The 9307-nt window shown below is 39.7% G+C and overlaps 1 pseudogene; it reads right to left on the bottom strand.

The window, feature by feature from the left end:
* Positions 1-8874: 8874 nt before the first annotated feature.
* On the bottom strand, positions 8875-8993 carry LOC118605583 (annotated as a pseudogene).
* Positions 8994-9307: the final 314 nt, after the last annotated feature.

The following is a 9307-nucleotide window of genomic DNA, read 5'->3' as shown; positions in this document are numbered from 1 at the left end:
TCTATCATCTATGCTCTCAAGGTTGTTTATGCCTATTCTATCTGTATGATAGAAAAAATATATGATAATATGCTACTGTGCATCTCTTCTTTCCCAACTCTGCAATCAGTAACACTAAGTTGGTAGTTTTAAATTGATAGTGGTGACTACCAATCAGAGCTTGATTTATTCCTCTGTTGATTGTCTAGACATGAGAAGTAATGGAGAAAATGTTAATAATGCAGATTAAACTTGTAAGAGTCTATAGCTATTACAGTATGAGTAGCACAAAAAATCGAGGACTATTCTCCCACTATTTAGAGCAAAGTCACTCGCATCATTGACACACTAAAAAAGTTCTGATATACATCTTCGTTGTTTCACTTTCACTTAAGCTTTACTCATTAATGTAAATAAAAATATCAACATCAACCAACATTTATATCAGAACTACAGTCAGTCATCAATTGTCACCAAAGCTTAGCTACATACAAATAAAGACTTCAGCAAAAATCAACTACAGCATTCTTTGAGAGTCAATTGACTATATGAGGTTTATAATAAAGAATATTGCACATTTTATTATTATTTGTCAACTGTGTGCTACGCATCCTTGTGTCAGTTAAATTTATAATACACTAATATACATATAAATGTACATACATATTTTTTTCAGAGAGCCTACTGTTAAACATTTACTTGCACATCACGGTGCTATGACTATTCTATTAATTTCTTACACAAGGGTCAGACAGAGCTCAGAGAATTTGTATCTGTTTTCAGAGGCCACATGTAAGGGGTTCCATAATTCCCAAGGTATTGACCTTTACTACTTCAAACACATGGAATCTTTGCCTTATCACACCATGGCTATGTTATAATGAGGCCGATCTGATAACAACCAGAGAAGAGTCCTTGATTAACCTAAGGAGAGCCCCGGATTTAGGATACAACTAAAGCTCCAGGAAGCACCATCTCCTCAGCATTTGTCCTTCTGCTCGTTTTTCAGTGAGGCATTGGAAGTCAATAAAGATTCTTTGCAGAATGCTATAGTGAAAGAAAGCGTCAGATCGGCTCCTTCTCTGGCCTCTTCTCCCACCACCTCATTTAGCCAAACCCAGTGATACAAGTGGTTCTTCCCGCCCCTGCTCCGCTGTGAGGAGGGGCAGAGCCTAGTGGACACCCTCTCATCTGAGATGGTGTCTGATTTAAGCCCTCAGTATAAGAGGAGAGATGGGCTGGGACTGATTGTGCAAAGGACCACATGTGCTTCTCAGCTCCCAACAACTTGGCCAATGCATATAGTAAAAAACAAAAACAAAAACAAAAAAAACAACAAAAAAACAAAAAACAAAAAACAACCCTGGAGATGCAGTATGATGCAAAGAAAGAAAAGCTTTGCCTTGGATTACAGAATATATTTTGGAAAAAAGTAATTCTATAATTGGTCTTCTAAGGGGAATTATCTAAGATTCTCTTTTTAATAGGTAGATTCTCTTTTGAAATAATGTATTAAATAGTTAGATAATGCTAGGGAAATCATAATGAAGAAATTTCAAAATGAATAATGCTTTTAAATGACTATGTTTATTTTGATTTATGCCAATAGATTATATAAATATATATGCTACTATTGAAACTATAACTAACTTTCACAGATTCATTGGATCTGCTGTCAGATTTTTCCTAAGGAATTTGCTGGCACAACAATAACAGAAACTTGCCTTTTTATGCTTTGTATTTTTCAAGATAATAAACTTGTCATGTATTATTTCATTCAGTCAACTGGGAGTACAGATTAGATTTCATCATGACTGTTGCAGTTACAGGGTATTATATTTTTACCTACTAACCACACAACTTAATAGAAATACCCTATTATTGATATGTGCATTTACAATTTCTAAGAGTCGGCTCAGGAGACTTTCTGAAAGGGTATGCCTATTTCTAATCCTTTTGCAAATAGGCCCCTTGTTCCCAAATGGAAACTGAGTAAAATGTTTGATGATTTTAAGTAGCTGGTTCTAAATAAGCCTTTTGATTTTATTTTTGAATATCAAAATTATCATGATATTCCTTAGGAAAAGCAGTTCCATTTGAAAACATTTAAACCTAGGTTCCACTTTAAATTAAAATGAAAGGTTTGTTTGATGCTCTTGGAAAACCATAGTTCAAGGAAATGTAAGAGGAGGCCAGCACTTCATAGCTCTCTATATACCCCAAACTGAAATGTTTGGTGGAAAATGAGAACATGGGAAATGTAGTTAAGGGTATTGGATGAACCTCTAGAGACCAATCATTTGCCATCAGTGACATGTATCCCAACATCAAAACCAGGGTACTGCCTTTGCTGTATAACAAATCCAGGAAACTCCACATTTTTTCTTAGCAATCCTGATTTAAATTTTTTATTTTGTCTAATCTAAATCTTAGATGCTATGTTTTATACTTAATCATCTGGCTTTATACATATGAGATATAAAAAGAAAGAAACCATCTACCCTTCACTTACATGTCTCTTCCTGTATTTGGAGATCGCCAATCTAATCTCTTCTAGAGAAAAAAAGTTATCTAATTCTTGGCAATTGCATGGGGTAAATCTAATATTCTCAATGTGTGCACTTCATGACACATCTATTGGTTTCACAGAAGCCCTAAGGTTGCTTGAGGGTTTAATTTATGGCAGGTAAGCCCAGTATACATTATGCCACTATAGGCTAGAGCTTTAGACCATCTCAGAATGAATTCCTAAACAGTGATATCAAAATTATTTTATATTTGTAAGAAATGGACTATTCATCCCCAAGAATTCATTTAACTCACCACAGTAAAATTTTCTCTAAAATGGCCAAGCCAAAATTTAGCTAGATTAAGAAATCACTACACATGATCTAAGGTAACACTTGAAATAAATAGCTTTCTTGCTTTCCTAGTCAAGGGAAGATAATGAACTTCTTAATTCCAAACAATATACATTGTTTTGTAAAGTAAGACTCTAACAAGGACCAAGTCCATGACCCATCATCTGAATTGCTCCAAACTATATTTCCAGTCTCAGAGAGCATTTTATTTTGAAATACTATTGAACCAAAAGGAACTCATGAGTATCTAGAGAAAATGCTAGAAAAGCTTGTAAATGGGTATTTAAATCTTTATTATTTAAATTAGGCAACAATTCCTTTTCATCAAAGTCTTCTAGAATCTCTTTTGTTTATTTAAGTTTCATCTGCCAAAGCCGAAGGGTTTCTGGCCATGTGGGCTTCTCAACAGAAGTGAAACAAATTGAAATAAAGTTTTTGCCAAAAAATGTATCTATAGAACATACAACATTTTTCTTAATTGCACAAACTGAGTGCCCGTAGACTATAAAAAGAAAAACAAAATCTTTATTCTTTCTCATGTGTACCTTTTCTTCTTTCTTACTAGTCAATTCCTTGTACAAATTTCATAGCTTCTCCAGTGCTTTTCAGATAACAAACAGTATTATCTTTAGGTATATATATAAAAAAGTCTAGTCTTGTCTACTATCAAGTTTCAATCTCTGAACTGATTTAACATTTTTCTGGCAACTCTGACCTGAGCTTAACTTTGGCTCGAAACCCCACCGAAGGGCAGGAGCAGGCTCTGCATGGTCACCGCTCCCTCACTCTTCTCGTTCCCTCTTCCCTCTCTCTGTGCTGCCCCTGGTGCCAGGGAGGAGGGGTGGCAGAAGAGGGAAGAATAAAGGGCAAAAAGGCTTCCTTGGCTCTCACAGAAGTAACCTGTCACCAGAGAGTCCTCTCTTCTAGTACTGGTTCTTTCATCCATGGGACACTTCTGAAGACTCTTTGGCCCCTTCCCCCAAGGACCGTGCCCCCAAATTAGTTCCTTTCCTGGCTTCTGCAGTCTCTGCCTGGACACTTAGAAGCACCCTCAGACCTGCTCCCAGAGCTGCTGTCTCTCCTGGGTCCTTCCTGGTATAATGTAGGCTTCTGGCGTGGGACCCTTCACAAGGTGGAAACCCTGACCCTTCTTCATGTTTGTTCTGGCTCTCAGCAAAATACTCAGCACGCTTCTCTGCTGAATCTGAAAGTGGAGGTGGCCCTGTCTTTACGTTGTCTTCAGAGGCAATGTCAGCCAGCTTCTTGCCTTTGGAGCTTCCAGGTGAGAACCAGATACAATTTCTCAAACTCCAAAGTAGGGGAGGCGCATGTCAAGTTCTCCAGAAACTTTCTCTCCATGCTTTGCTCCCTTTCAGGGGTAGTCCTTTGATGGCTCAAGACTTCAACTTTCTGCATGTTTATGTATATGGCACAAGGGGGAGAATTGAAATGGCAATCCTTCCTGGCAAACATCCCTGCCAACTACTGGGGAGCAAGTCTGTTCTCTCCCCAGTGGAAAGAGAAGGCCATTACACAGCTATCCACTCGTCATCTTCTAAGTAAAATCGAGCACCCTCTTCAGAATTTAGGGTACTTGCCACCCACCGTTCTTAGCTCTGAGGCTTCAGATAAAAGGATAACAGCAAGAAGCATCTCATTTAAATTCCTGTTACAAAAGTGTTTATTCAGGCCCCACGTGGCACATCTTCCTGTACAATTACTTGAGCATGAAAGTAAAGCCTTTGAATAGTAGTCACATTCTTTCCCAGTTACTGGAAAGACCAAAGGTCATACCCAGCCTGTGGTAACCCACCACTCTGAATAAAGAAGCCCATTACCCTTAGTTTGGAAACAAGAATTCATTTCTTGAAAATCTGGAAATATGTCCCAGGCATGCTGAGGCTGCTGGCAGAAGACCAATGCTCAGCACATAAAATGGTTGTTAAAACATAATAAGCATTCACCAAAGGAAATTCCACTTTCTGCAGGTGTGCGTTAAATGTAAGAGAGAGACTCAGAGAGAGCCCAAAACATGGAGGTGGAAGACTGTGCAATAGTGAAGTGAGATTTTTGGAGGCACACAAAGTGAAAAAGAGGGTTGTTTTTTTTTTTGAAACTCAACAGTCTTCAGGTTTGACCAGAATAGCTGAGTGAGGAAGGAAGAGAAGTATACATCTTAGACAAGGCACTGCTGAGAAAATAATAAGCCAGAATTTTTTTTCTGCTGGAATTGAAATACCTCAGAAATAAAGGAAAATATGTTTTTCAGATCCTTTCATTTTGGTAAACACATTAACTTTCGCATAATTAGATTTTTTAAAAAATAATCACAACAGCAATGCAGAATTGGTTGGTGACGAATCGATCTGACCTGAATATTCTTGGCAAGGGCCCAACTTCTGAGATGATTGTACTCAAACATTCTCAATAAAGTTATACATAGAATTCTAACAGAGACTTTATTGACTTCCTACTGCATGCAAGGCACAGCACTGGTGAAGGAGATAATTAAAGCAGAATAAAAATGCAATGAGCATTAGCTCAGGAGGATCTATAAAGAAGTTATTACATAAAGAATATTTGACCTTTACCTTTTCGTCTTCAGAAATTTCCACTTTGCCATTTAAGAGACAAAACTTTACCTCCTGATCATTCTAAATCAGGAGCTTTTGAATATTTTTAACACTGTTAAAAAAAATACTGGAGAACTGGAAAGAAAATGCAGATAGATCAGTAATTTACCATCAGAAGTTTCCTCATAGCTGCCAGTAAATCTCTTGCGAAGTACACAATTAATATTTATGAGGAGACAGTATAGAGCCTGAATCTGCCACAGTTTGGTAATTCACTTAACTTCCCTAAAGTTCCATTTTCTCAGCACCATGGTAGAATCAGCTGACCTCACTATCCTGTGTTAGGTGGACTAGGTTTTATATGAAAGAAGAAAGGCTTTGAAATTTAAAAAAAACTAATTAGAGGTGAGTCATCCTTCTTAGATGGCAGAAAGAAATAGGTTTGCACCTAGTTGAGGTGCTGGTAACTTGTTCTCCAGGCCCAGGAAACTGTCAAAGGCCCTTAGAATAATGCCGGTTTACTGCTCTTAAGAGGCAGGGTGACCTAGTCCTTCTGCATAAGAGATTTGATTGTATTATCTCAGAGAAAGTAATTTGGGCTGTGAGAATGTATGCCAGTATCTCAGGTAAACGTGTGAGGAAATTTTCTTGGCCCGTCTCTCTCTGGTGAGGAGACTAAAGTGGCTTTGAAGTTCCTGTGTTCATCACCAGTTACAGGATTATGGCCCACAGTCTCTCCTCTGAATAATTAATGACAGCAGACTAGACCCTCACGAATAACTAAGGTTTAGGAAGGTAGAAAGGGTGGTGGAAGCATCTCCATGTGGGGAGGAATGGAGGTTCTCAAGGAAAGGTCCGTGGGCTGGAGAAAAGATACCGACTGGGGAGGAAGCATGGAAAGGAGAAGCAACAAAGATGAGGGAGATTAAGAGAGAGACGGCGTTTTGTGGTTCGCCCTCCTTTTGAAGGCCAAGTCCTTGGACCAGATGTGATTTCCTCTGAAATCTGAGCCTTCAGAGAAATTCTCTCAACCTCCGTTGTAGTTGGGAGTGTGATGAGCTGGAGAGGACTGGCAGGATGGTGACAGGAAGGAGGGTGACACCAAGGGAAAATGACCTGCCCCCTCATTTTCAGAGGCTTGATCACAGATGGAACTAGGGGAGAACGCCCCCATCCCCACCTCCATGTCATCCCAATCCTGGGTTTTCTAGTGAGTCTCGCAGTGGAGAGATACATGAAACTGTGGCAGCAGAGACCGGCCCACGTGGCTGCCAACTACGAAGCAGTCTTCGAGACCAGAATACCCCTTCAAAGGTCTACTGTGAGTATGAAATGAGACCACTTAAACGGAAATGCTTTCCATTCTATAAAATGCTACACAAACAAAGGTATTACTTTCAAATACCTAGTCTTAACTCAATTACATGTATCTTCATACAAAGTTGCTGATCTGGCCTTCTGTATCTAACACCAAAGTATTTTTTTTTAATGTCTACATATCGCCATCCTGAGTGGAAAGCCACCTTGGATTAGGTGCATATTTCTTTATCGACCAATTGGCTTGTTCCCAAGGTAGGTTAGGGCAGAGTGTGAATAGACATCTGAAACACAGACTATAAATAAAAGAGGCTATGTTCATTTACTGAATGGTTTTGGAGCATCTACTTTGTCCCAGACAATGTGTGAAGTACCCAAGACGATAAATAAATAAATAAACAAACAAACAAACAAACAGTTTGTACTCTCAGCAGAGCTGTCTGGAGGAGGAGACAGACACAATTCAGTGGAGATTAGGACAGGATGTGCTGTGACAGACGGTGACTCTTCTTAGGAAGAGGTCAAAGAGAAACATTGTATTCTTAGGACTTGGTCTGCTTGTATGGATGGCAGGGTCAGCAAAGTACCACTGACTCTGTGCCTAGGAAAAGGGAGTTCAAAGCGATTGCCTATTGAGACTGGCAGGTCTGTTGTCCTCAAGAAATTGGGTTAGCTAGGAACTCAAGGTTACAAAGAACATACTCAATCCAGAATATGGTGTGTGGGTGGTGAACAGTAAAATAATAAGAAATATGGGGACACAGAAAACAAATCTCCACCATGCTGAGGTGGTGTTGCATGGTCGATTAGAGGTTGGGCTCTAAATCATACTACTGCCAACATTCAAATTCCAAGTTCTATTCTTTACTCACTATGTGACCTTGGGCAAATTTAGCCTTTCTTACCTTGGTTTTCTTATTTTTAAAATGGGGTTAACGTAAGTACCTACTTCAAAAAATTGTTTTGAGGATTAAAGAGAAATTCTTTGAAAAACTCTTAAAACAATTCCGGCAAAAAGTGAGAGCTCAATAAACATTATCCATCATCAGCGTTATGTTTCTTTGCTCCAGGAAAAGCTAAATGGTGAGAAATCTTAGAAAGAAAATCAGTTTCATTTAGGCTGGCCTCATGAAGTTGGAAATACCACGATGAACTGGTATGTCATTGAGATTCTGAGCACTGCTAATGACCAAGTTTTGTTCCCACCCCACCCCCACCCACTCCCGCCTCGGCTGTAGACCTGTTTGCCCTCACGCAGTCTTCACCACTCACTCCACCAAGACTCAGCTTCTCTCCTTGCTCTGTGCCTATGGCTTCTTTCCTTGACCTCATCGCTTCTGCCTTTCCAGGTTCTGTTCCTTCATGATGTCCCCATGTGGCTTTCTCCCCTTGTGGCACTTACCTTCTGCCCCCAATACCTACCCCCCAATTCTATCCATATTTTACATTCACATTTCCTAAGAGAGAATCTAATTTGTCACTAATAACCCCTGTTAGGCAAAACAATCCTGTCAGCCATTTAATAGGTGTTTGGCTAGTCAAGTGGGCTCCCTTGAGTTGGGCATCTACTCCTGGTGCATTCAGGAGTAGCCAAGATGAGGGCATCAGGTAGAGCAGAGTATGGTCATCTAGGTTTAAGAACCCACTTGGGTCTGCTTCCCATCGAAGGGCTTAGGCAAGAAACTTCTAGAAGAGGCATGGCTGCCTGAAGGAGAAGGGCTTGAACTCTGATGCACCAGTGCCTCCCCAATCACCACTTATCAGGAAAAGTTAACCGCTTTTTTAAGTGCCTAAAACACAATAAAATCCCAACATCTTAAATTTCAAACATAATTATGAACATGTTTGGAGCCATACTTAAACATCATATCTTCTAAATGAACAGTGCCTTTTGTCCTCTTTCATCAGAGAATCTATAAAGCTATAAGTTTTGCCAATCCCTAAATAATCTAATTTTCCTACTCTGTAAAATGAGGGAATTGGGCTGCATTGATCTTGACTATCCCCAGCTCTGATATTCTGTAATCTATGACTCTTTGTAACATGTCCAGTGCTACAGGCTGCATCTAACATTTGTGGGGTCCAGAGCAAGATACAAATAAAATTCTACCTAACAGAACAAAACAATTTTTTTTTTTTTTTTACACCTACAGCACCTGGTCTTCCTAGGTGGTCTCCCATCCAAGTACTAACCAGGCCTGACCCTGCTTAGCTTCTGAGATCAGACAGGATCAGCCTTGTTCAGGGTAGCATGGCCATAGACAACAGAAGACAATATAACATAACAATATAACATGGAAGTTTTATAAGTCAAGAAAATAGGCAGCTGGCCTCAGTGAGAGAGCCAAGGCCCCTGTTTGACAGCCTATTTCCTCTTTGCCTCTTGTCCTAGGCCCTATCTTACATGATGAGGGGCCTTGTGCACAAATGTAAACACCCCAATCTACACCTCATTCTCCCACTCGAAAACCATTGCTCCTAGGACATGGTTTGGGGGCCTAGGGGTGTGCACACTGTCATGGTCTATGTAGGAGAAACAGATTAGAGGGTAGTCTAGAAAGGGGGGTAGGGACTCTG

Source organism: Rousettus aegyptiacus, unplaced genomic scaffold (genome assembly GCF_014176215.1).
Source record: "Rousettus aegyptiacus isolate mRouAeg1 unplaced genomic scaffold, mRouAeg1.p scaffold_m13_p_1, whole genome shotgun sequence".
NCBI classification, from domain to species: Eukaryota; Metazoa; Chordata; class Mammalia; order Chiroptera; family Pteropodidae; genus Rousettus; species Rousettus aegyptiacus.
Note: the sequence above shows the minus strand (reverse complement) of the source record. Positions and strands in the feature narration are given on the sequence as shown.